Below are 23,310 nucleotides of genomic sequence, written 5' to 3' on the forward strand. Positions count from 1 at the left end.
AAAAAAAGCACAGAACATCAGATGTGTTGTATCAAATGAGTCTTTATCATCCACAATTAATAGATAAAATGTGTAATTGCACCTGGACAAAATCCAGAAGGAAAGATTCTGGACCTTAGTACTTTGCTGTAGGTAAGTGCACTGCAGTTTGAACGCCGGTTAAAAATGGCAAGCTAAGAATCCTCACTGCTGCTGTTCTTTCCTGCAATTCAGATTACTATTAAATCTTCCCTCTGTGACATGACAAAGCAGAACTTACATCAACACTGCAGGGAACACTCACACAGTCTTATTAGTTCTGTATGCAAATACATGAAGATAATTTTTAACAACATTTTTAAATAAGAAATTTCTATTTTTGCTTTTGGTGGAGGAATTGGCATCAGTGAGCTTTCCCAGACATTTAAGAAATGAGCGGTTTAAAGTTTATTTTGTCCTCCTACATTTACTGAGCACAGAACTCATAAGATTTAAATTCTCAAATTCAAAAGCCCATTTGAGAAGATTATAGTTTTCAAACTCAAACTTCTAATGTGCATCCCCAAATAAATTCCCTAACCTAAGTGTTCCTCAGTCTTTCAGAAACCTTCTCCTCTGAATCCTTTTATTTTAGAAATCTTGCAACCTTTGGAGTTTCTTTTCTGATGTGTGTGCACATGCGACGTGTACTGTATAGGCATGTAGTTTGCACACAAGACCAGAAAAGACCAGGCAGTATTTTTCTCAATGTAGAGAGCTGTAATTTAAGGTTTTAGTTAACGATTCTCAATCAGCAATGGAAAATTATACCCCTTCGCTGAAAATTATACTGTTTCAAAACATTTGGTGCAACTATTTATAATCTAATTATAGGATGTGAATGAAACTGCAGACGAGGTAGCAATTTTATACCTCTATAAAAATGGGGGATAACTGCAGCTCATGTGGGAGCTCAGACCTAATTACTGTAATAAGGTCAATCAATGCAGCCTGCCCACTCTGTTTGGGCTGATTGTTGCTTATGTGTTCAAGTGCTTCCTGACTCGAGAAGTGTCAGTGCCAGTTGCGCAAGGACAGCACAATGAGAGACCATCACACGACAGCCCTAATAACCTCCCCAGGTGTGTAGGGGGCTTTTTAATAAAAAAAAAATCGAAAGAAAACTTCTGGCAAAAAAGACAATAACACTTCACTCAGTGTAATCTGATCAATAGTTTGGCACACCATGCGACTGTGTCCTTTCTTTGTGTCAGTCTTTGGGGGGGAAAAAAAAATTAAAATGACTTCTAGAACACACATCCAAGAGATTCCCCAATTTTTTGATACAACGTTCCCTTGTTGGTTTTCACCAAACGTTTTTTACAGAAAACAATTTAAACCCCATGTCCTCATACTGCCATTATTGTTCACTGACACTTTATTTTGCAATATATTTGATATTGCATACTAGATTTTGTAATATATTCGTATCATTTGTATAATTGTTCATGATCAACTAACTCAATTTACTCGTGTATCTGGGTCAAAAATATGTAAAATATACATCAAAAGATACTTCCAAAATGAATAAATAATTTTTTTAATTAACACTTAAAACGACCTTTTTTCAGTTGAATTTCACATTAGGTCATGAGAAAAAACTATTTCTAATGCTCGACTTGGAATCACCTCAACCCCCACCCCCCGTCCATGGGGAACGTGACCTGGCTAAAAGCTCTAATGTTTGAAATTCAACAGCTTTATACCTTGAACCTACAATCATTCACCTGGCATGATCATCACCTGTTCTCTTTATTGACTTTGCCCATTGTGGAAAAATGAAAATATGATCTCTTCTACCCAGAACTACAGTAAAACTAAGATCTTTTTTTAAAATTTTGCATCAAATGATGCCAAGAAAGCTGTACGTTCCCAGCAGATGTCTGAAAGGAAAACAGTTTTCCAGTTAAGTTTCAAATGTGAAAACAGGAAGCCTAGGGTTCTGACTGACATTTACAAGGATTTCACTTAAGGGAAACTAGTTTCTTCACCATTCCTGACCATCTATGCTCAAATCTAGCTGAAGATGCAACACACCAAGGCACATGCAGGCTTAACAAATTAACTTAAAACTGTCATGTCGTTTGAAAGAAGAAGGGTTCTTGCGCAAATAAAGACCAACCACACAACAGACTCACTTTTCATGTATATCTGAAAGACATTTTTATATTATTCAGTATATTATTCATTATTTTATATTTCAGTTTCTGCCAAGACTCAAAATAAAGCTCTCATTTCCATCAGGATACATTAGGCTACTCCATATCTATGAGGTGCAAACACAGGGTCATGTGTTAAGCCAGGAACATGTCACCATGAATCAGCGCTATTCTTAAAAAGACTGAAATACTGAAGTCTATCAGATCTGCACAGAAATGAACACAACATGGGAAATTTTCTAGGAATATAAACATGTAATAGTGGACAAAGAATGAAAAAAATGTTTAATACCGTGGGGCTGTAGGCACACACTGAGTACAACTGAGCAAGAAAAAAAAGGTATACAAGCTTAATTCTTAAATTAATTTGTCTAGTAATGCAGAAATCTTCATTACTGAAGCTCATAAGATATTAGCTTTTTTTCCCCATTTCTTGCACCATATGAAATTTAACAAAAAGCACTCCAAATTAGGCGTCCTATACTAAACATTCACATGCACTCAGAAATCCTAAGCAAAATTCAGCCTTGGATATTTTTTAGCAACTAAAACAGAAAGAATGTTGTGAAAACAGCACATGAAACAAAGCATGACAACCAGGTTGAAAACAAAGTACGGATTTTAACTAAATCAAAAATGAAAAGGGCTCCAAGACTGAAATCATGCAGGATGTTTCTGGCTGTCCTGGTGTGTGCACATCTTTTTTAAAGATCAGTGTTAACTACCAAAAATTGTACTGCCTTTGAAAATATCTATGAATGGATGACATTGAACTTCTTAAGTAAAGAAAATCTCTATCTTAAGGGGAAGTTTGTTTTGAGACAAGGGTAAACCAAGCTCTTGATACTGTTCTCTATTTCCCCAGCAACCCCAGTGGTACAGTGCTGGAAACTTGCAAGGGAATACTTGCCTTTTCACATCCCAAATCCTGCATTGTCCAAAAAACAAAAACAAAACAGCTAAGCATTAATTTCTGCAAGTAGAAGTGCCAGTTACCACAACATCTCTGCTGAAGAACCCAAATCACACTTTGTGATTCTGCCATTCATCACCTTCAAAACACTGAAGCACAAGAAGTACTAGCAGAAATCAAAACCCATAACTATTTTGCAGATTTTTAATCATATTTATATATGAGACGGCATGCCAAAGACATTTTAAGGTGCAAAACTAGCTTTATTTTAAATACCGAAAAATCAAATGGCAAAAACGCCCTGCATGGCCTTTAAAAATCATTATTTTGCTGGTATCCATCTTGTCTTCCATTAACAGGGGCTCAGGGGCTCTTCATCTAATGGTCTGTCTCTTAAGGGCAAAGTAATTGGATTCAAGAAGAAAAATGTTTAGAAGAAAGCTGATGAGAAATCCATACAATAGGGGCCATATGGTGCCTAGCAGGCTGGTGGGGAGGGACATCAGCTCTCCTACCTGCTCTTCATCCAAGGCTGCTGCACTGTGATGCAAAAGCTTTGCGCTCTGCATTGGAGCGGGGGTGGGGGGTGGGCGTCCTACTTCTAGTGCTTTATATCTCAGTCTTAAAGAAGAGGTTTCCGACACTGCCTTGCATTAGAAACCATGTACACTTTACCTTCCTCTGAAAATACTATGCATGTGCACGCTGACACTGTAAGAACTGGTGGGGAAAGCCAAGGACTAGCAAAGCAAAATGGACATTTGTCTTCAATGAAAAGCAACTTAACGAAATCCTGTTTGTGAAGAGCCAACAATATGGCAGCAACTCAAATTAGATTTGCAGTTTGATGGAGCCACCTGGGGTAAATATGAGAAATTCCTCACTCTCCTCCTCTTTCTTCCTATTCATTATGGATACCAGGGCTTCATGCAGTCTTTTCTAATTAAGAACTCCTTGTTTTTTGCTAGACATTTTATGGAAAACATCTATACATCCATTTTTTTCCTCTTAAGAGCCATTCATTGACTCAAAATAAAGATCCGTTAAAAGAGGCTTTGATCAATTAGCATTTCTCCACTTAGTTTAGCCCAAATGTGCGATAAACCCCGAATTCCCATTTAACGATTTAAGTGGTAATAGAAAAGAATGACTACCCTCCTGTTTCAGCTTGTGAAATAATTCGGCAAAGAGTCCCAAACTGTTTGATCTCTAATGAAAGAAAACATTAGCAGTGAAAATTGACTCCTGATGGTTAGGGGACTCCAGACTCCTATATATTTCTTTTAAATAAGAAGTTCTGTCTATAATTATGGCTCGCTGTTGAAAACCCTGCATTCCTCTTGCCTGCTTCTCTCTGTTGAGCCCCATTCTCTCTCTCTCTCCCTCCCTCTCCTTAGCCTACATGCAGCCCTGCACGAATACATGAAGTAAATACAGGAAGAGAAAGAATTCTGTTCCACGCCAGCACTGGGCGTTTCTAAAGAGCTTCTGCAGGGTCAAAAGTTTACCGTGGTTTTAATTTCACCTTTCCTTAGCCAATCAGAGCACAGCACTGCTGCAGCTGAACTTTAACCCTCTCAAAGAATTTAACTCCAAAGATCTAAAGCAGCTCTCTCACTTTTTTCCAACCCAGCGTTCGTGCAAAGGAATGATCTATCCCTTTTAGCTAGATTTTCAACTTGAAAAAATGGAGCTTTATAGATTGCAAAGAAAGAGCTCCTGTAAACCATTCTTCTAGGAATAAGCTGACTGCAACCAACATTGTTTTCCTGTTGCAGTCCAAAAGGATCCAAGATCTCTTTTTATCTTGGGAAAATAGAAATGTTTAAAATTATGATCTAGAGATGTCCTTCCAATGTGAAGATTAGCGTCACATATATAGTGTAACCTTGAATTATTAAAACAAAGATCCCAGAGATCTATGCAAAAAAAACCACGTGCACTGGAGCTCAAAGGGGAACAAGGAGTAATCTGAATTAAGTCGGCATCATAAGCAAACCCCTCTAACTTTAGCAATATGATGAACATCCCATTCAAAGCAAAATTTTGTGTGGCAAAATATCTGAAGAGCCACAGCAAGGAAAGTATAGACATTTCCAAAGACAGGAAAGGGGCAAGCTTTCAATATTACATTTAAAGGTCTTAGCACTTCCTTTAAAAAAGGCTCCGATGATTTTATTCAGTGGCAATTCATCTTCCAGTCTCTTTCTGGTTCATTCTCTAGTCTTCTCTAACCCTATCCCAGTAGTTATGAGTACTGAAAAGTCTTCTTTCCACCAATACCCTGGGATGGCCAGTCTAGACTGCTGTTAAAATTGTTTTCTAATTACTTTTAAGTCTACACGTATGGAAGGTCAAAAAAGTATGCACTGTGAATGGAGGTTTCAGCAAGATAATTAGAGAGCAGTAATTGAGTCTATACTGACAAAAATGCCTCATTTTATTTCCATTTTGTAACCAAATCATGTGCCACATGAGTGTTTTTGTGCAGTAACCATAAATCAATAAAGAGGCTCAATACAGGAGAGTTCTAAAGAATTTAACCTAATAAGATTTATGGACCTACTTAAAGCTAGTAGCAATGAACAAGAACATCATTTGCATACAATAACATTACCCACAGGTTTAAAGACCTGTAAACCACTAGTCTAGTTGACTGCCACTGGAAGTATTGAATGCAGTGGAAAAGAAAATACTGGATATCTGGGTATCTTCTACCAACTCCAGCAGAAACTCAAAGTGGACTATGAGCGGTTTCTACCATTTAGGTGCCAGAGGCCGAGTGAAATTTGAGGTAAACTTGGTTTACCCAAGTTTTGCAATACCAATCTTAATAAAAGCTAAGTTGCACAAGTATGAAAATAGACTCATATTGACAAATGGAGACTTTCAAGTTCTTATAAGAAATAGAAGGTTGTTAAGAGGTGAGCCAGTACCACTTGAACATAATAGTATGAAGAGAAAGAGTAAGGAAAAAAAACTTAATATAAAAATAAAATGACAGTTATGGGCAGTTTCATATAGTAATATTTACTTATGTGATTTTAAATTTGACTGTTAGGTACATATATATATATACAAAAAGAAAAGTTGGCAAATGACAGAAAACCCTTTAAACTCTTTAATACTGGTTAATGAGAGCCCAATACGTAGATGTACACTACAAACAAACTAACACATTTACCTGCGCCAAACTCAATGGCATTCCTAAAACAGCACAGAGAAAAAGATAAAAGAACATTTACACGAAAGATATCCATAACCCAAAAACCTTGGTGGCTGACTTTTCCTTTCTGTAATGTGACATCAGGACACTGTCAAAGACCCACAGTAAATACATGTGGCATCAACCTGACCTGGCTATTTTTGGAAAATTCCAAAGAGACCAGATATTCACTTGTGTCGAGGGCAAGGTCAAAGTAAGGTCTAATCAGGCACTGAGTCTTCGTTTACAAATATAGCCGCTTTAAAATTTTACCTGCAAAGGGCTTTCTACTTAACAAGCCATCCAGCACTCTATAAGGAATTAATTCAACATGGCTCAGAAATGGGCAAGGAGACACTGCTCTCTTCTGCTTGAGACTGCTTTTCAAATCTTTGTCTTGAACTTCCAAAACCATTCATGGCTTTGTCTTATCGAAAATCAAAGTTTAATATTTTAAAACAAACTGTCAACTGAATATTCATCTGTAAATGACACAGACTTTGGCACTCAACTGCATTACTGCACAACAAAACCAAATTCATAGCCTTTTGAAATACAATGAAATATGATGAAAAGAATCCAATGCCCAAGACTGTTTCTTGGTTAATATTTTCTTGTCACAATTTGCAGCACAGCTATGAGAATACAAGCTAAATTAAACCTCAGAGTCCCCACTCTTACTTTAACACAATGCCAAGTTGCTTTTAAATTCGACAGTTGTGTCAAAAAGTATGGACAAAAGTTAAAAGGGGTCTTCTTCTCACAGTAATAAAATAGCTCAGAAGTCTTAATCAAAGCCACCAAGATCCTAACCAGCATTCCACAGCTCTCTCCTAAACCGAGGTCACACTTCCTGCAGAATGCCCAAAGTTCCAGCTGCATGCTTCTTGGAATCACATCTGTAATCATCACTGGGTGTTTCCTGGCATGCAGAGGGACTTCAGCTGCTTTGCCCCTTTGCACTGAGGGAAGGACAAAATCTGGCCAGAAACGGAGAATAAACTAAATACATAGATGTAACCAAGGTGGTCTAGTATTTTGTTTTCAAAAGAAACTTCACTGATAAAAGTGATTTGACATGCTGTTTTTCTAACTATATAGGTCTCGCAAAAAAAAAGTCAAAAAAGGGAAGGGTGTGTCTTCCTATAAATCCTGTAAGCAATCAGCTTCGATTGATATACGTGCACGGAGGTAAATGGCTAGTTTTGTTCTGCAAGACAGCAGGGTAAAAGAAAAGGAACTTCCCTTTGTTTTAGTTTTTTTAATTTGTATATTGTCTTCTTCTGGGCTTTCAAAATGTAACTCAAAATATATTTTTAAAACAAACAGCATACATCAGGTAATTCATTTTTGTCACCTCTCTCGCCTAGATACATGCTTAGAAGTAATGAAAAAGCAACATCATCAGACATCATTGAGAATCAAGTCACAGAAATCATCTAACAGCTGAAGAGCCATTGCCCCCCAACCACAGAAATCTAAGAATCAGGAATCCTATGGGGTGAACTTCACTTTGCCTATTGTGCGATAACACCCATTCCTTGATTTTGAATACTTGGATTCCAAATTTTCCTTGCAACAAAACATGCGCTTTCATACCTGTTTTTTGCTGTTAAGTGACTTTTGCCTCAACAAAGGAGCATCCTTTGTATCCAAATGGAAGCTGCAATCCTCAAAGCATGACTTCCCACTACAGCCCCCCGCAACAATGCATATACATTCACAGAATGTTCATATTTATCTACTGTACTAGGGTAAACAGTGTAATGAGGAATCATAAATAGCAATAGTCTCATATCCTAAACTTTTCAGTGCTATAGCTGGGCAAATATAAGTAATCTTAGGTGATTTTCTACACCCCAGGAACGAATAGGAAGTTTTAAGACTTTACACGTTTGCAAACAGCTTTCGAAGAACCAATTACATCCGTAAATCGATGGTAAGTGTACTCCAAAAATTAGTACTACCAAGATTTCATCACTACCATTAGAGAATAAAAGCAAGTCTAGTGTATTTTTCTTTACACCTGCATTTTGCAACAGTGATGTATATTCATGCTTATTAACCAGCGGATTAGATCACGGAGCACATCCAGGATTACCTTTATCATAAAGTTTAATACCCAGATCTTCGTTTGTTCTGTCATCCTTAAATAAACCCAGAATTATTATCAGGCATGAATAGGGCCCCTGAAGGCACATGTTTTTTTACTTAATAAAACAAACTGAAAATAGAGGGATACACTAGTAAATGTTAAAAATTAGCAGACAATTCTGGCAAAAATAAGTAAAATTCTGGCACCGTCCAGTAAAATGACCCCATACTGAAAACGACAGATAAACACTTTACTCGGTATATTAGTTGTCCCTTTTTAAACTGAAATCACTACTAAAACAAACTAAGCAGAAGTTAGAAACATACAATGTTGTTTGATGCTTATGACTACATAATGAGCAAAAGGTAATGTACACAAAAGATCCATCTTCCACATAGCTCGCTCTTCAAGTTAAATTATTAATGCTGCTCAAACCCCACATAATGAGGACATCTCAGTCATTAATCCTACAAAATGTCCTTTATTTGAGCACTTTATCTTGTGCCCATGCATTTCAGCAAATTTATCACAGACTTAAAAGACAACACTGAAGCTCACCATCTCCAGCCAGAGAAAACCTTCGGTTCTTGTTCCCCTGACAATAAATTGCACCAAGGACAGTCTGGATGCCTTTTTTCCTCCAGGCGCACAAACAAACAGAAGCTGTAGCAATAGACCTGAATGCAATATTACCAGCATGTAGATATTATACAAGACAAGCCATCAAACTTAAGATATGCAAGCCATGTGTCTTGATGCACTCTTCCTCTATGCAAATACTATCACAAACTAGTATGGCAACACTCTGAACAACATAACCATTTTACCTTATTTTGTGAACCTATAAAAACAGAAAGGATATAATAGCATATCTAACAATCTCTAAAGTAATTCCAATTTATGTTGTTATAGAGTCACATCACAAGCTTAGGTTGGCCTCTCACAGTTCATTTTAGTTGTATGAGAAAGCCAAAGTCTAAATCAGGGAATGTCAGCATCAGATTACAGCTATGACTGGCTCCATCACAAGGCTATAGTTTAACTTAGACACCGGATGTGACATCTAGGTTCAAAGGTCATCTGCCATGCAAGATGAAAAATTAATGAGGTTCTCAAATAGTTTCTCATGTCACAGTTTCAAGTTGGAAAATGCAAGCCACTCTGCAGTATTAATAGGTCAGAATGTTAAGAACTGTTACATGAACTCTGCGTACAGGTTCATTTTAAGGCTTGGGTGAAAAGTAGCTTGTTTTGTTCATGTACACATGCATCTATTGTATTGTATAATATTTAATTATCTGGTCTCTAAAGAAATACAGGGCTGGTCATATGTTGTTTCTAATAAGGCACACAGTCTGCAATTTATAATCCAGTGCAGTATTTAATGTCACCAACTGCAGGTCATTGTCTCCACATAGCACAGAAACCAGTTTTGCTCAGTAACTCCTCCATGTTACTGATAACAAAAGCCACATCTCCAGACCTAGTGTCGCCCCTCCCCCTCAGTGCTCTAGTCCTGCATTCAGCGGTAAGAACACATGCAGTACTCTGCTAATTTCCTCTCAAGTACCTGCACGTTTGCTAGGGAATCATGCATTCTTTACAGCTCATTTCATTAGTCAAATAAACTTCAACCCAACACACCATTGCAAGACATTACTCTGCAGTTGTTTTTACACCTATGTGTGAAGTCATGGGGGAAGCCCAGGCTTAAGTGACTGAGGAAGATTTCATGCTTTTCTAACATCCTTTCTAAAGTGATACACATGGCAAGCAGACTCTGAGCATACACAGACCAAAAGGCCTTTCAAGCTACGTAATACAATAATATAGAAATTAAGGAGAACGGAGGCTACAGAAAAGACACCGTCAGTAGAGGGAAAGGCTAAGACTTTTAAGTCTTTTCTGTCCTGAAAAACAAGGACGTGTAGCCTTTTACAATTCCTAGTCATCTGTAATCTCTAATGTATAAAAGTGCAGGTAAAACAAAAACATAACTCTGATAAATCTTGTAAATTCCATACATGTGCTTAAAAATAGATTTGTGTATGTTTATATTAAACTTGAAGATAGCTAATATTCAAATGCATGCACAAGATACTGCAAATGGTGCTAGACTACCAAGCTTTAAAGATTGGTAAAAAGACAAACGAGCTAATTTTCTAAGGTTCTATCTAGTCCAGTACAGACCTTGTAGTTCTCAACTCCAAATAATTGTAGTTTTAGCTCAAACTAATTTTTTAAAACCTACAGTGAGTAGCGAGAGGAAAAAAACTCATTTCTATTGCCCATACTTTGGTTCTCTCTTGCTATACTTATTCCTTCTATTTATATTTCATGTGAACAAACTGAGGACCGAATTTTAACACGCAGGAATAAAGTGGCACAAAACAGGCCAGCTTTAATTTTTGTAAAACATGAGCTCCTGAGCACCATAACCAGCTGGCAAGCAGCCGAGAAGTCTCCAAGCTGGATAGGGTTTAAGGAGGTCAGTGGTGTCTGAACTCCCCATATACCAGCCCCATGGGTATGTGGTGCATTCACAGAGAGCTGCGTCACCCCTTCAGTGAATGGCCCTGCACTGCCATTGCTGCTGTGAGGCATGCGTGAACAGAGGTGGACATAGAGACATAGCCCATGCTGTTTTTAGCAAGGTTTCAGCAGGGTGTCAAGTTGACCAGGGGTGGTGAATTGCAATCCACACAAGCATAAAAGTAAAATGCTGGGTTTAAACAAAGTTTAGGTCTCTGGGCTACAAATCAATCTGTTCAAAAAAAGGACAAGAAAAAACAACAAGGAAAAGACGTGTCCAGAGATCCAAGATTCTTCACAAGCTCTTACATATTTGTCTCCATCTATGGAAAGTTGTGGCATTTCATTGACGCAGAAAACATTATTCAAAATTATCTATACTGAACAAATGGATCCCAAAAAGACAGGTAATGAACATTTTCAAATCATATGTGCAGATCCTCATCAACAAGACTAGAAAACATGCACTGTACCACAAGCCTTGAGAACTGTAGTTGAAGAGGGTTTTCTACAAACCTGAACTGTGATAGGCACCTAAGCTTAAAAAAAACAGAACTTTGTTGGCTGGACAAGGCCTCTTACAGAGCACTACACTACAGCCCAATGTGAAGTTATCAAGATCAATACCTCAATGTCCAACACCTCTTCTGTACACAGCAGCTGCATAAGTTAATAATTAACCACTATTTTCATCAAAACAAAACATGGTTAAATGAAGAAAAGGAAATACAGGCCTAGTCCATTAGTTAGGATTTTATCACTGTTTAACTTGATTGAATTACTGTAAGACAGCAAGACACTTCTAATGTATTGAAAACTATCAACATAATTGATAATCTTGAGAATAACAAACATTTTAATTACCTCAGTAATTACCGAGTTTACCACTCAGAACTTAAATGTTCTTTACAGAGCCTCATATTTTATTTTAAGGAATGGCAACCACACCCATTCAAGAGCCACTCCGTAGGGAGATTGTGCTATTGTTCAGAACTTAAGGAATAGTAAAAAAAAGGTGATAAACAATTTAACTAGGAAAGAAGACCACCAAAACAGGCTTAATACAGATCTAGTTATGTCAAGTGAGGACTTTCAGAAGGGCAATATGCAAAAAGACAAAAAAGTAAAACACCTTATATAAACGCCTGCAGATTACATTTTGTACTTCTGCAAGGAAAAGCACAAACTAGCTTTTTACAGTTAAAAACAGAACCTTATTGCAGACTGAATGGTCTGTTCAAGCCATGCTGTAACTCCACTGTGCCACTGATCTGCTGCCTTGTAGCCGAGGTCAGCCAATCAGCTGTGCCCACAGCAGTTGCGCATAAACGGATTATTCACATTGTGCCATCTGGGAGAAGGTAATGGAGCTGACTGGGGTAATTTACATTGACTGAACAGCTGCTTGAACCTCTAATGGTCACCCTAAAGTACAGAAAATCAAAAGATGTATCCACCTAGGGTGAAAAGACCTCTTTCATTCTCAACTCCTGCAACTCTAAGGCACGCAACAACCAGACTGAAGGGGACCAGAAGAAAAGGAATAAAGTCATGAAACAGCCAGGCTGAGCCATGCTGCTTGAGCAGCCTTGAGGACTTGTTGCATCTGGTAGCATTTATCCCTCTTCCAGACCTTTATATGGGGATCTAAACAGTCCACGTATACATACACCATGGTCACTTTCTGCGCTGCAAGAGAACTAGGGTCTTCCAACAGTAAATCTGCAAGCAAACGAAGTTACTCACCTTTAAAATGCTCTCTTCTTAAAACGCTGTTCCGTCTTTCTTAACATGATATTTCAAAATTATTGCCTTACATAAGCCTGATTGATTAAACAAGAGAATGTCGGGCTCCTCTTTAGTTAATTGAGTCTCACTGCAAAGCCAGACAATTTATACATTCTCTGTCCACAGGAATAAATTTGAGGCAATAGCACAGATCAAAGCTGCTGCAGGCTGAAGAATCAGATTGACTTTTTTCTAAGCAGTGGTTTATTGCCTCTCTCTCTAAACTGAAAAACACCTCCATCAAAAAGTAATTGAGTAAACATGCCAAGATCTCGCTATTTCTGATACACAGAGGAGGAGACAGTTTTAAGAACTCCACATGCAGGTTTGTCCTATCAGCATTGGTGGGGGGAAAGCACCTACTTTATGCCATATTATTTGAAACAAGGAATTGTAATGGGGGGGTGAAGAAACATTAGGAATGAAATCAACAACAGCGACGGCCAGGCAGCCCTAAGCAGAGCTCCTCATCTCCTCAGAAACGAAGCTTCCTTAACTACACTCTGTTGTCAGTTCCTGCAGACATGATAACTCACGCTGACGAGTTAAATATTTTATCAGGTGGCATAAAAACCTTGCCCCAAAGGCCTGGATCTTTTTTTTTTCCCCCCACTTTTATGGAGGAAAGGGTTTCATTTTCTCAAACCCCGAGCCCAAAGAGTGTTAGGTGTTTTCACTTTGAAGTTTTTGTTTTGTTCTCTGTATGCATCCTGTGTGTACTGTCAAGTGCAGACTCAGTTTAGCATTACTGGATAAACGACCTTGAGCCAGCATGCAGGACTGTGTTGCCATGGCAACTTTGCTTCACACAACCAGTAACAGCTGGATACAACACACTCCCAGAATTTTAGCGGGAGCTGTCTGCCACGTTAATAAAATGACACAGAAAACCCTATGCTGCACTAAGTAAATACAGAGAACTTGTAACCAACACAAGCTTTATTAAATCGAAAAAAATACCACTGCACCAACTCAATCATCCTTGTTAATTTGGGAACCTTTGTTTTACACCTATCTGTGATCATTTTGCAACACTTCCTGGCTTCATTGTTAATTCACCATTAAATCAATGAAAAAAAAAATTCAACACAAAATCAGTCAGCACATTTTGTGTGTAAACAGCCTAAAACAGACAAAGCACAACTTTGTCAAGCCTTACACTTGGACTAAGGAAGCTTGAGTGTGTAACTGGCAATTTTAAATGGTTTATTTCCATTGAGGAGTTTTCACTTAATTGTCTCAGAAACAAATGCTAGAATTAAGTATTGACCCTAATTGGGGATAGGACTAAATTAAGTAAAGGATCACAACAGTATGATCACAAAACACTACATTAAAGCATTTGTTCATTAAAATAAAGCACATCTAAAATTTAAATTGACTTAGATATTCATTTGAGGTCTACAAACTGTGAGGGATCTTCATCAGCAGAACTGTGAAACAGCTAAAAATGGAGTCTCAATTCAGGATTTGACTACATTCCTGTCTCGTTCTACCTTCGAGAACATCCAAGACTTTTGAAAAATAAAAGGAAAGTTAAACTTGCCAGAGATAAACAAGTATTCAGCAAATACCAACAAATCAAGAATGAATGACAGGAAAATAAAGGGTCTATTTCTGCATCTTACCACAGTCTACAGACTGTAGCACACAGTATCACCACACACAATGAAAAAGCTATTTATTCCCCATCCATCAGTTTCAGTTCAAATAGAGGTATTACTGTACATTATGCATTTTGTAAACCTGGTGCCTCAACTTAAAATTCCCCTCACAGCAGAGAAAGCTCTCTTCCAAAATACCAAGGGCAGAACGAATGAGATAGCTTACATAGAGGGAAATACGTGAAAAATTTCACAGGCCTCCTTCCAGAAAGACTGTAAGGCATGTATCAAACCAGAAATTAAAAGTTATCTGTAAGTAGCCCATTCAGACTCTAAAGGCATCTTTTTATAAATGATAAAAATAAAGCTAAAACAATGGGCGTTCTGTTTTTGTGCAATCTAGAACTTCTCTGTATACCAGAATGTGTTTCCATAACACTCTGCACAGCTAAAGTGAGCTGTAGACATATGACTGCTCGGTAGATGTTACTCCCAGTGGACATACGCTCATTACTGTACCACAAAATATGCCATTGCATTTGCTTTATGATCTACAGACAAGCTTCATTTGCAGTACAGCAAGAGCTTTTGACTGCAGATTTCCTGTTTTGTTCAATATCCTAGGTAAATCTGTTCCCAACAAAAAAAAAAGCAAAAACAAAAACACAGCCCTGTCCTAAAATTTGGCCACGTTTTAATTTCCTAATTAGCAAGTCTTCTCAGAAACCTGTCTAGGTACTTTGAAACTCCTAGCTGCAGAGAAATGATTTCTCCAGTGACAAGCTCATTTGAAACCTGTTTTAACAAAAAAAAAGTACCATAATCTTCAACAGATCTCACCTTCAATGGCTTGGAACAAAGTTGCATCCTTCCCTTTAAATGCATTCATTTTCCTTTCTGTGAACTACATCAAGCAATTGCCGGGCGTGAAATTTCAATTAAGAAACAACCAGGCTTGCATTTCAACTGTGTCTCATTGTGTCCCATCCCAGAGTTAGTGCCTTTCACCTACAGTAATTAATCATGTGCAAAACATACAACTACTGCTGACACCATTGGAAAAGAATGCAATTCATCCACCATCAATGTAAAAATAAAGGTGACATTGAGAGCATCAATAGGAGAAAATGGTCTTGAGCAACCAAGCCCCTGTATTGGCTGTGGAAAAGGCCAAGCAACAAGTTAGTCGCATAAAAAAAACATTTCAAAAGTTGGGGACAATTCATCTGGATTTTCAGGCTCATTCTTTCTTCAAGAGTGCTTTCTTTCAACAGTTTTAAGCTTTTTACCCCGATACTAAGGTGTGCTTGGGGGGGGGGGGGGGGTATCACTCAAGGTAAGACACTAACAGCTGCTCAATGTCACCTTTTGTAAAAAGAATTCTAAATGATTAAAATACAATTGCGGTTAGAAAACCAATCTGCATAACAGGAGGGGTGCTTTTGGATGCAAAGAAAAAAGTTTCACTAAAAACAAAACAACAGTTTACATATAATAGCTGTAAAGAGTGATGATTAACCCTCTTTAGCATACAGAAAGAAGTACAAATGTCTTGCTTCTCTTTTAACTAACATCTGAGGCAAGAGAACAATAGTCAACTAGCTATCTCCCCTTCCCCCCACACCCCCCAGAGAGGAAACTATTATATACCTTCTCCACTCTTACCTTAACAAATGAGCACAAACAAATTTCATGCATAAAAGCACTGAAACGCCACCAGATACAGGAAAGAGTTCATGGCTTTAACTTATATATGACAACGTGATACAAACACATACACTATACAGACACAATCAAAATTGAAGGTGTTCGACACACGCTGCTTCTATGGGGAGTGAACAGATTGCTACTGGGTCCAGCACTTATATTTCCAAGAGCTCATCAGAAGGCCTCTGAAGATGTGTAATTACAGACTGGTGAAATCTAATGGCCAGCAGGTCTGCCATTTTCCACTTGTTTTTATAATTGTTCAATGAAGTAAAAAGGAAAAAAAAAAGATCTTTCCTGAAATCAATGAAACTCACACAAGATAAATTAATTTTTAATGCAAAGTGACACACTGGCAAGGGGCCCCCTGAGCCACAGAACAACAGTCATTCTGCCTCCTCCTACTGGAGCTTGAGTAAGGCACTGGACAATGCAAACTACTTGGTGAATTTGCTTAGCACAAACACGCAACAGAAAAGCAGAAACTAGCAGAAAGATCTCCCTGCCCAAATCAACAGTCCACAAGCTGAAATCAATGAATATCATTGGTTTTGCCAGACCATGTCCTATCTGCTGTATTTAGGCGACACTGCAAAATGACTATCAACTCAACTTTTTGGAGCTTTTTGGCCGGGTTATCTAGCCTGGTCTGCAGGGACAAACAGCACCAACCAGAGCAACTTACTGCTTCAGGGCTGGACTGAATTGCCCACCCACCCCCCCATTTTGAAAACGATGCATCATGTCACCTCAGGGTCTTCATTCATTCAGCTCCACGTGCAAGCCCTCATGTGGAGCAGCACGGCAACGTCGGGAGAACTCATGTTTAGTGTGATTTAAGGGCCTCCTATCTTTATGAGGCAAATGAAAAGAAAACTGTTCATCAAGGGATCGGTGTAAAAGATAGGCACTGCGTGTAATAAATCTGCCAAAAAGATATCTGAACAAGACCTTTTCATTGTAGCAGTCCACCCCTCAACTTCAGAACTCCAGAACCCATAAGGAGAACGTCTGCTGAAATTTTTTACACAACTCCCCTCCCCCAGCTATCTATTCAAGTAATAAGAGACTTCAACACTTTTTCCTTAAGTCACTATATGAAAGCTGTATCTTATTATAATGCTATAATGATACTGTAGCAAAAGGCATTTATTTCATTATAAACAATATTTATATGCAGAGGACAGGATGGTAACATTCCTGAAAATACCCATGAAGCAACAAGTCAAAGACCTCATTCCTGGTTACTGACGTATTAAAAAAAAAAGAGGGAAGACTGCCCTTAGCAGTACATTAATAATAATGTCCCAGGTTTCAACAGAAAATTACATTAATACGACAATACTACTCTCCTTGCAGTTAATTTTAAATTTACACCCAAAAGCACTGGCAGACCGAGCTGCAGTCCCAGGATACCTGAACCAAATGACAGTTGTACTCTTCAGATGATACCTCATCCATGAAACAATCGGAGCCTGGAATGCCTGCATAGCAAAACTGTTACAGCTGAATAAAACCACTTAAGCCGAAATTTAAATTATAAAGCCGCGACATTTCTATTACATTATTATTAAATAACATATTGGTAGTTCTATCATTACAATGGCGGCATAACAGTATGCATTTTGCCAGGGGTGGTGCAAAAGAAAGATACGCCACAGGGCCTTTATTTTTGATCTGTCAAAGATATTGAATCGGAAACCCTTGCCCACGATCTCTACCGGCTTAGTTCATTCGGTTTTAGAAATGCATGTCCAGCATTTCAAACAGATGTCAGGTGACACAGCCCATGAGCACAACCTTAAGATAGTTAGACAGGTAAGCCGACGTACAAGAGGCAGATTTGAAAGCTTGGATCTGATTAGTCTGCATTCTGTGACTCATTTTAATCCATGTCATCAAGCATGTTTTACAAACCGTGTGGTTCTCTTACTTTAGTACAGGCTACCTGGAACGATATTAAGAACCTGCCTATCTACTCAAGACCTGAAGTGGATGGATGGATATAAAATGCAAATATAGAAGGTTACTGCATGTCTATAAAGCCAAACAATTAGGAAGACTACTAACAAATTATCTGAATGCCTCAAAGCAATTTGCTCAAATTGAAACTTCAGAAAATAGCTTTGTCCTCTTCTACAATCGGTGAGTTCTTAACATGCAAAATGTGAACAAAATGCTGTTTACAGGTTATAAAGCTGCATCTTCCTGCATCACCTGCATCATCCAGGTGGATGCTGCACATTGGTGGTGGTGGAGGGGAGTTCCCATTACCTGTAAAGCGCTTTGAGTGGAGTGTCCAGAAAAGCACTATATATAAGTGTAAGCAATTATTATTATTATTATAATCTTTATCACAGCATGGTGATGTCTGGAATAGATGTAAAGTGCAAATGCTCTCCTTTTGAACAAATAAAAGAGAATCCCACCACCAGAAGTAAAGATATAATCAAACAGTAAAACCATAACTTATTTACAACAAAGCTCAGCTACATGTGGTTAAATATATTCCACACTGAAAACTTTTTTACGCATCAGAACATAAAATAGCAATTCATCTGTTTCACCAGATTCACACAATGAGTGATGGTCTCTAGCAAAACGTCAAAGACCATTTGAATTACTGGGATATCACCCCAGCAAGCTTTCCCAAAGGTGCACAGACACATGAGGTTATTAGATATCAGCTGGTAAACAAATAGCAGTATAGCTTTCAAAAACTGCACTTGTGATTTTATCATTTTTTATTAATCATGACCAAAAAAAGATAGGCCACAAATAGAATAACAAACCAAGCTGATTCTGTTTCTCTCAACAGTGCATTCTAAGATGGGCTACTTCTTGCAAACCATATTACTACACACAAAGCATTTTATTACAGACACACACACAGTGTAATAAAACCTATTCTAGCTCAGTCCAGTGATGGGTAACCCAAGAAGTGCAGGGCGCTGTATCTGTAGTCTCAAACAGCTTCAACAGGCACAGTACACCCCAATAAAAGAGACTGAAAAACCACACAAATCAGCAATACCAGCAACACATCTATATCCTTTTCACAGGTAAAGGAGGAAAACGTCTCCTGCATCAGTGATATGAATTATTTACTTTGGGAATTTTTAAGGGTCACAGCTTATCTTTGCAAGAGCACATCACTCAAGGAACCCAGGTTGCTCACTACTATCTTAAGATACGACAAACAGCTCAAATTCCTGGTTCAAGGACAATTTTATCTCCGAAATTCACTGCTGGCGATGTTTTTAGTTTTAATCAAGCCTCACACCATATTGGAAGCAATTCCTTCCCTACATTTTTCCTTCTTATAATGAGACCGAACGGGAAGTACTGCATCGCCCTCCCCAATTACTAACAACACCTAGTCAACAGTCCAATGCGATCACTCTGCCCCATTCCTAAGAATTACATAAAGCCATCCCCTTCTGCAAAGGCTGAACACCCACTAGGCACAATGCACACATTCAGAGCAAGTCACGACTTATCTCCGATCAGAAACAAAATGAACTAAGTTGCCGTTTATTTAGATAACGCTCTTAGCTTTTTTAGCTTAGTCAAAAGAAACGAGCACAACAGATACAAGAAAACTTCGAAACTCTGGCCGTTAACACCCACGCGTGTATCAACAACAGTGTTAAACGTAAATCTCAAAACGCGCACTATTAAGAGTCGCAGGTAAAAATGTCTTATACTACCCACGTAAACAACAATTTAAAGGTCATGGACTAGCCAGTAATGTCCCCCCCTCCCGTCTCTCTCCTGCATAAGAGCAGCTGAAAATGTGGTAGAGATCAGATTATTAAATCCCTACAGCTGAGATCATACAACACGTTCATTCGCAGGTTTTTTTTTTGCAAGAGCGCACGGCGTGCACACCAGACATTGCGTGTGCGGTATAAAACATTGTAAAAACTGTACTTATAAATGCAAGAGCTATAGAGATTTGGCGTTAACGATACCCGAAGGTCCACGGCAGCATAAGTACTAAATCGATTTCTCCACTATTTGTTTCACTGTGAAACTGTCTGCATTTTAAAGAGGAGACGAATCAGCATTTCGCATTTTAATTCCAGTAATACAATCGCGAAACGTTAGTAAAATAAAGTTTCTACAAACTGTTACTGTGTATTTGCAAAACATGCTTTCGCATACCAAATAAAAAATGCTTATTTGCGTAAACTTTCTCAAATATTTATAAAACTGTAACTAGATAACTCAACTTTGTTATAACTCCAATTGAACGAAGGTCATTTATAATGGACTTAGACACAGGACAGCCAAACCAGTTTAAAAAAAACTAACAAACAAGTTTGCAAAGCCATTTCCTAACCGGAAAAAAAAATCGTTTATTAAAGTGGGTAGAAATAGTGACAAAATGTATTCTCCCTTCTCTTCCCAACTTCACGAAATCCTAACAAAATAAGATATTTCACCCAAACCCTGCTTCTTAAGAAAAAAAGACGTATTTACAAACTCGGATTAACGTCCGCAGCAAAAAGACATAAACCAAGTAATTTAATTTTCGACCACCAAACTAAACGAGCGTGCACAGCGCTGTGTTAATAATGGTTAAGTATTAAGAGTAAGGCTAGGAAGAACATCTAATTTAGCGGAAAAAAAGCGCAAGTCTTAACCGTTGTCTACGTGTTTGACTAGGCTAACTGCAGAAAAAAACGCAAATTAAAACTGTTCGCCGCACCATATAAAATAAATTCATAGACTCAAACTCACCAGATCCAACGTATTCCTCTAAGCACACCAGTTTCTTTATTTCCACTACTAACTCTCCGCCATCTTCAGCACAGTGTTTGTTTAAATGGGAAACACTCCCCAAGCGCAAGAAACGAGCTAGTACTATGATGTAAAGATTTCTGGGTAGAGTAGTTCCTCACTGCCCACTTTCGGCTCCCAGATTCAAGGAGGTCTTTCCGTTGGACTACAAGTCCCAGAATGCCACAACAGCGCTAGGACTCTTGTGGCGATGGCTAGCAGTAACAATGTAACAGGAAAATGCTACTGCATTTTATTTTTAGCTAACCTGAGGAACACCCCCGAAATTTAAATATGAACCAACAGCTTACATATGTGTTCAGAATTGCTTTGGTCTTCATTTCCTAACTTGTAAGGTTGAAAGTTAAATTGAATACGGGCAAAAAAGTTTAAAACAATCGGTACGCGTTTTAATTATGTAATTTTCAGCCTCACCTTTAATAATTAATGCTGAAGATTCGTTTAGCAGTCTATTACGCGAAAGGTTGTTTTTATTTTTGTGGTGCTGTCTAGCACAGAAGCTACGATACTCGGATTTAACTGATTTAGGGCTGTGTCCTCGTCACTGCACAACCTGTAATTTAGCGAAGGTGACGTTATTCTCTGCATTTCAGTTAACCTTGGATTAACATGGCTTGTTTCAAAGCTGTATGTCCAGAACTAGACAGAATTAAGATCGTTTACACCTTTTGTGTGTCAATAAATCATGCAGCTATCGGGTGAAGTCCTAGAATTGTAATGTTAACCCGAGGGATTGCAAAATGGTACCAAAAAATCATTATTGCTCTTTTTGGGATGTTGCAGGAGGACACGACACCAGTTGTAATATATCTCAATATTAAAAATTATAGATTTGACTATATATATATACAAATTATTATATAAACTTAATCAAGCTTGTACACAAAATAAAAAAGCCATCGCTTCTCGATTGGAAAACAGCTGTGACTTAAACGATTAATAACTTGCAGGCCAATTCGAAAATTCTTCGCACCACAATTTGTCTACGACGGTTTGAAAGCAAACAGCCTTTACGAACTTCTTTAAGATAAGATCACTTTATTGGCCATATACAATTTCTTGTATTGGGAGTTTGTCTTTTCTTTGAACCGTAATGCACCTTTCTGTTTTATTGTTGGCAGTTTTTGCATTTCACAAATAAACACTCCTTATTTTTTTTCCGTCTGGTATGTTTGTTTATTCACTGGGTTACATTTTGATACAGGTTGACTTGTTTTTTTTAAATAACCTACCTGAAAGATACAGCAGCAGTACTCCACTTACAGAACCCACAGACCCCAATCAGCAGTGCAGTGCCCTTTCGCGTTTTCATACGGAGCAAATCTTAAGCCGAAAGAACAATACGTTTTATTTTTGACTGAGTATACTTATCATACATTGTGGAATATTGTACTTGCAAGTCATTGCTATTTATTAATATTCTGTTACCTCTCTTATTTTAAATATGCAGCTACCCAGATTTTTATTGGTGTTGGCAACTGATCTTCTTGCAAACGTTCATCATGTTCGAAGTAGAAAAGGCCACAAAACATTCTGAAATCTGGAAACATATTTTATTCTAAGGAGAAAAGTTGAAACACAATGTATTACATTTACATGGCATGTTATCTTATGTATGAACTCCATATGCATGTTCCATATGGGAGTGCTGGCTGAGATAGTTAGTGGCAACGTTTTGTGCTTCTCTCCCAAAGCCTATCACACTGTAGGCACCTGTCTGCTCTCCAAGAGGATCTGTAGTAGATAGCACCAAACTGGTCTCCATGGTGATCTCCAGCTAACCAGTGTAGGATTTCTCCTGTTCTAGAGAGAGGGAGACAGTGAGGAGGAAGGAGGGAGTGGAGAGGGGGAAGGGGGGGAGTGGTTAGAGGGAGAGAACAACAGAAAACAACAGTTTATAATTAGCTTGTAACAGAGCCTTATTCTGACAAATAGGACTGAATCTATTCCTGAAGTAATCCAAATGTGCAGTCGTTTATTTCAGAGCATCTAAAGACTGCAGTGCATTTCTGGGAGAAATAAAGATAACTGCCTGCAAGATACTGAGAAGCCTAGATGCTGAAAAAGGTGGCTCAGTAATAGCACTATAATGATATTGAGACCCTTGGAGTTCATTGCTCACATAGCAGTGTTGCTACAACAGCACAAGGAGACTAGCAGCACATACATTGACATGCCCTTTATTGTTTTATTGCTTAATAAGACTCATATGTAAAGAGGTAAGACAGGGTTTAGTTACTCAGTTTTCAGTGTAAAGCTATCCACACCAAAGTGAGGAAATAAAAGTGGAAAGTGTAAAATCAATATCACACCAATAACCTCTTTAATTTCTATGAAACCATAGCCTGTATACATTGAAAATCTTTTTTAAAATATATGTCTATGATTTTGCTCTTTTAGGTGACTCATTTACGTCTTGCAGGGATAGAAAGAAAAGGCACAGCACAGTCCCCCCTTCCCCCACGGCCCAGTGAAAACCTGCC

The 23,310-nt window shown here is 38.2% G+C and overlaps 1 protein-coding gene across 3 annotated transcripts in view; it reads right to left on the reverse strand.

Moving 5' to 3' along the window:
* Nucleotides 1-20,861, reverse strand: part of ncoa3 (nuclear receptor coactivator 3) — a 60,158-nt gene extending 39,297 nt beyond the window's left edge. For 2 of the 3 annotated variants that reach the window (XM_088937399.1, XM_088937400.1), the window contains exon 1: nucleotides 20,768-20,861. The gene's annotated coding sequence lies outside the window, so the exon portion shown is untranslated. The remainder of the gene's footprint in view (nucleotides 1-20,767) is intronic. The other variant, XM_088937401.1, reaches the window with a different exon arrangement.
* Nucleotides 20,862-23,310: the final 2,449 nt, after the last annotated feature.

This window comes from Atractosteus spatula, chromosome 19 (genome assembly GCF_055471065.1).
Source record: "Atractosteus spatula isolate fAtrSpa1 chromosome 19, fAtrSpa1.hap1, whole genome shotgun sequence".
Classification (NCBI taxonomy): Eukaryota; Metazoa; Chordata; class Actinopteri; order Semionotiformes; family Lepisosteidae; genus Atractosteus; species Atractosteus spatula.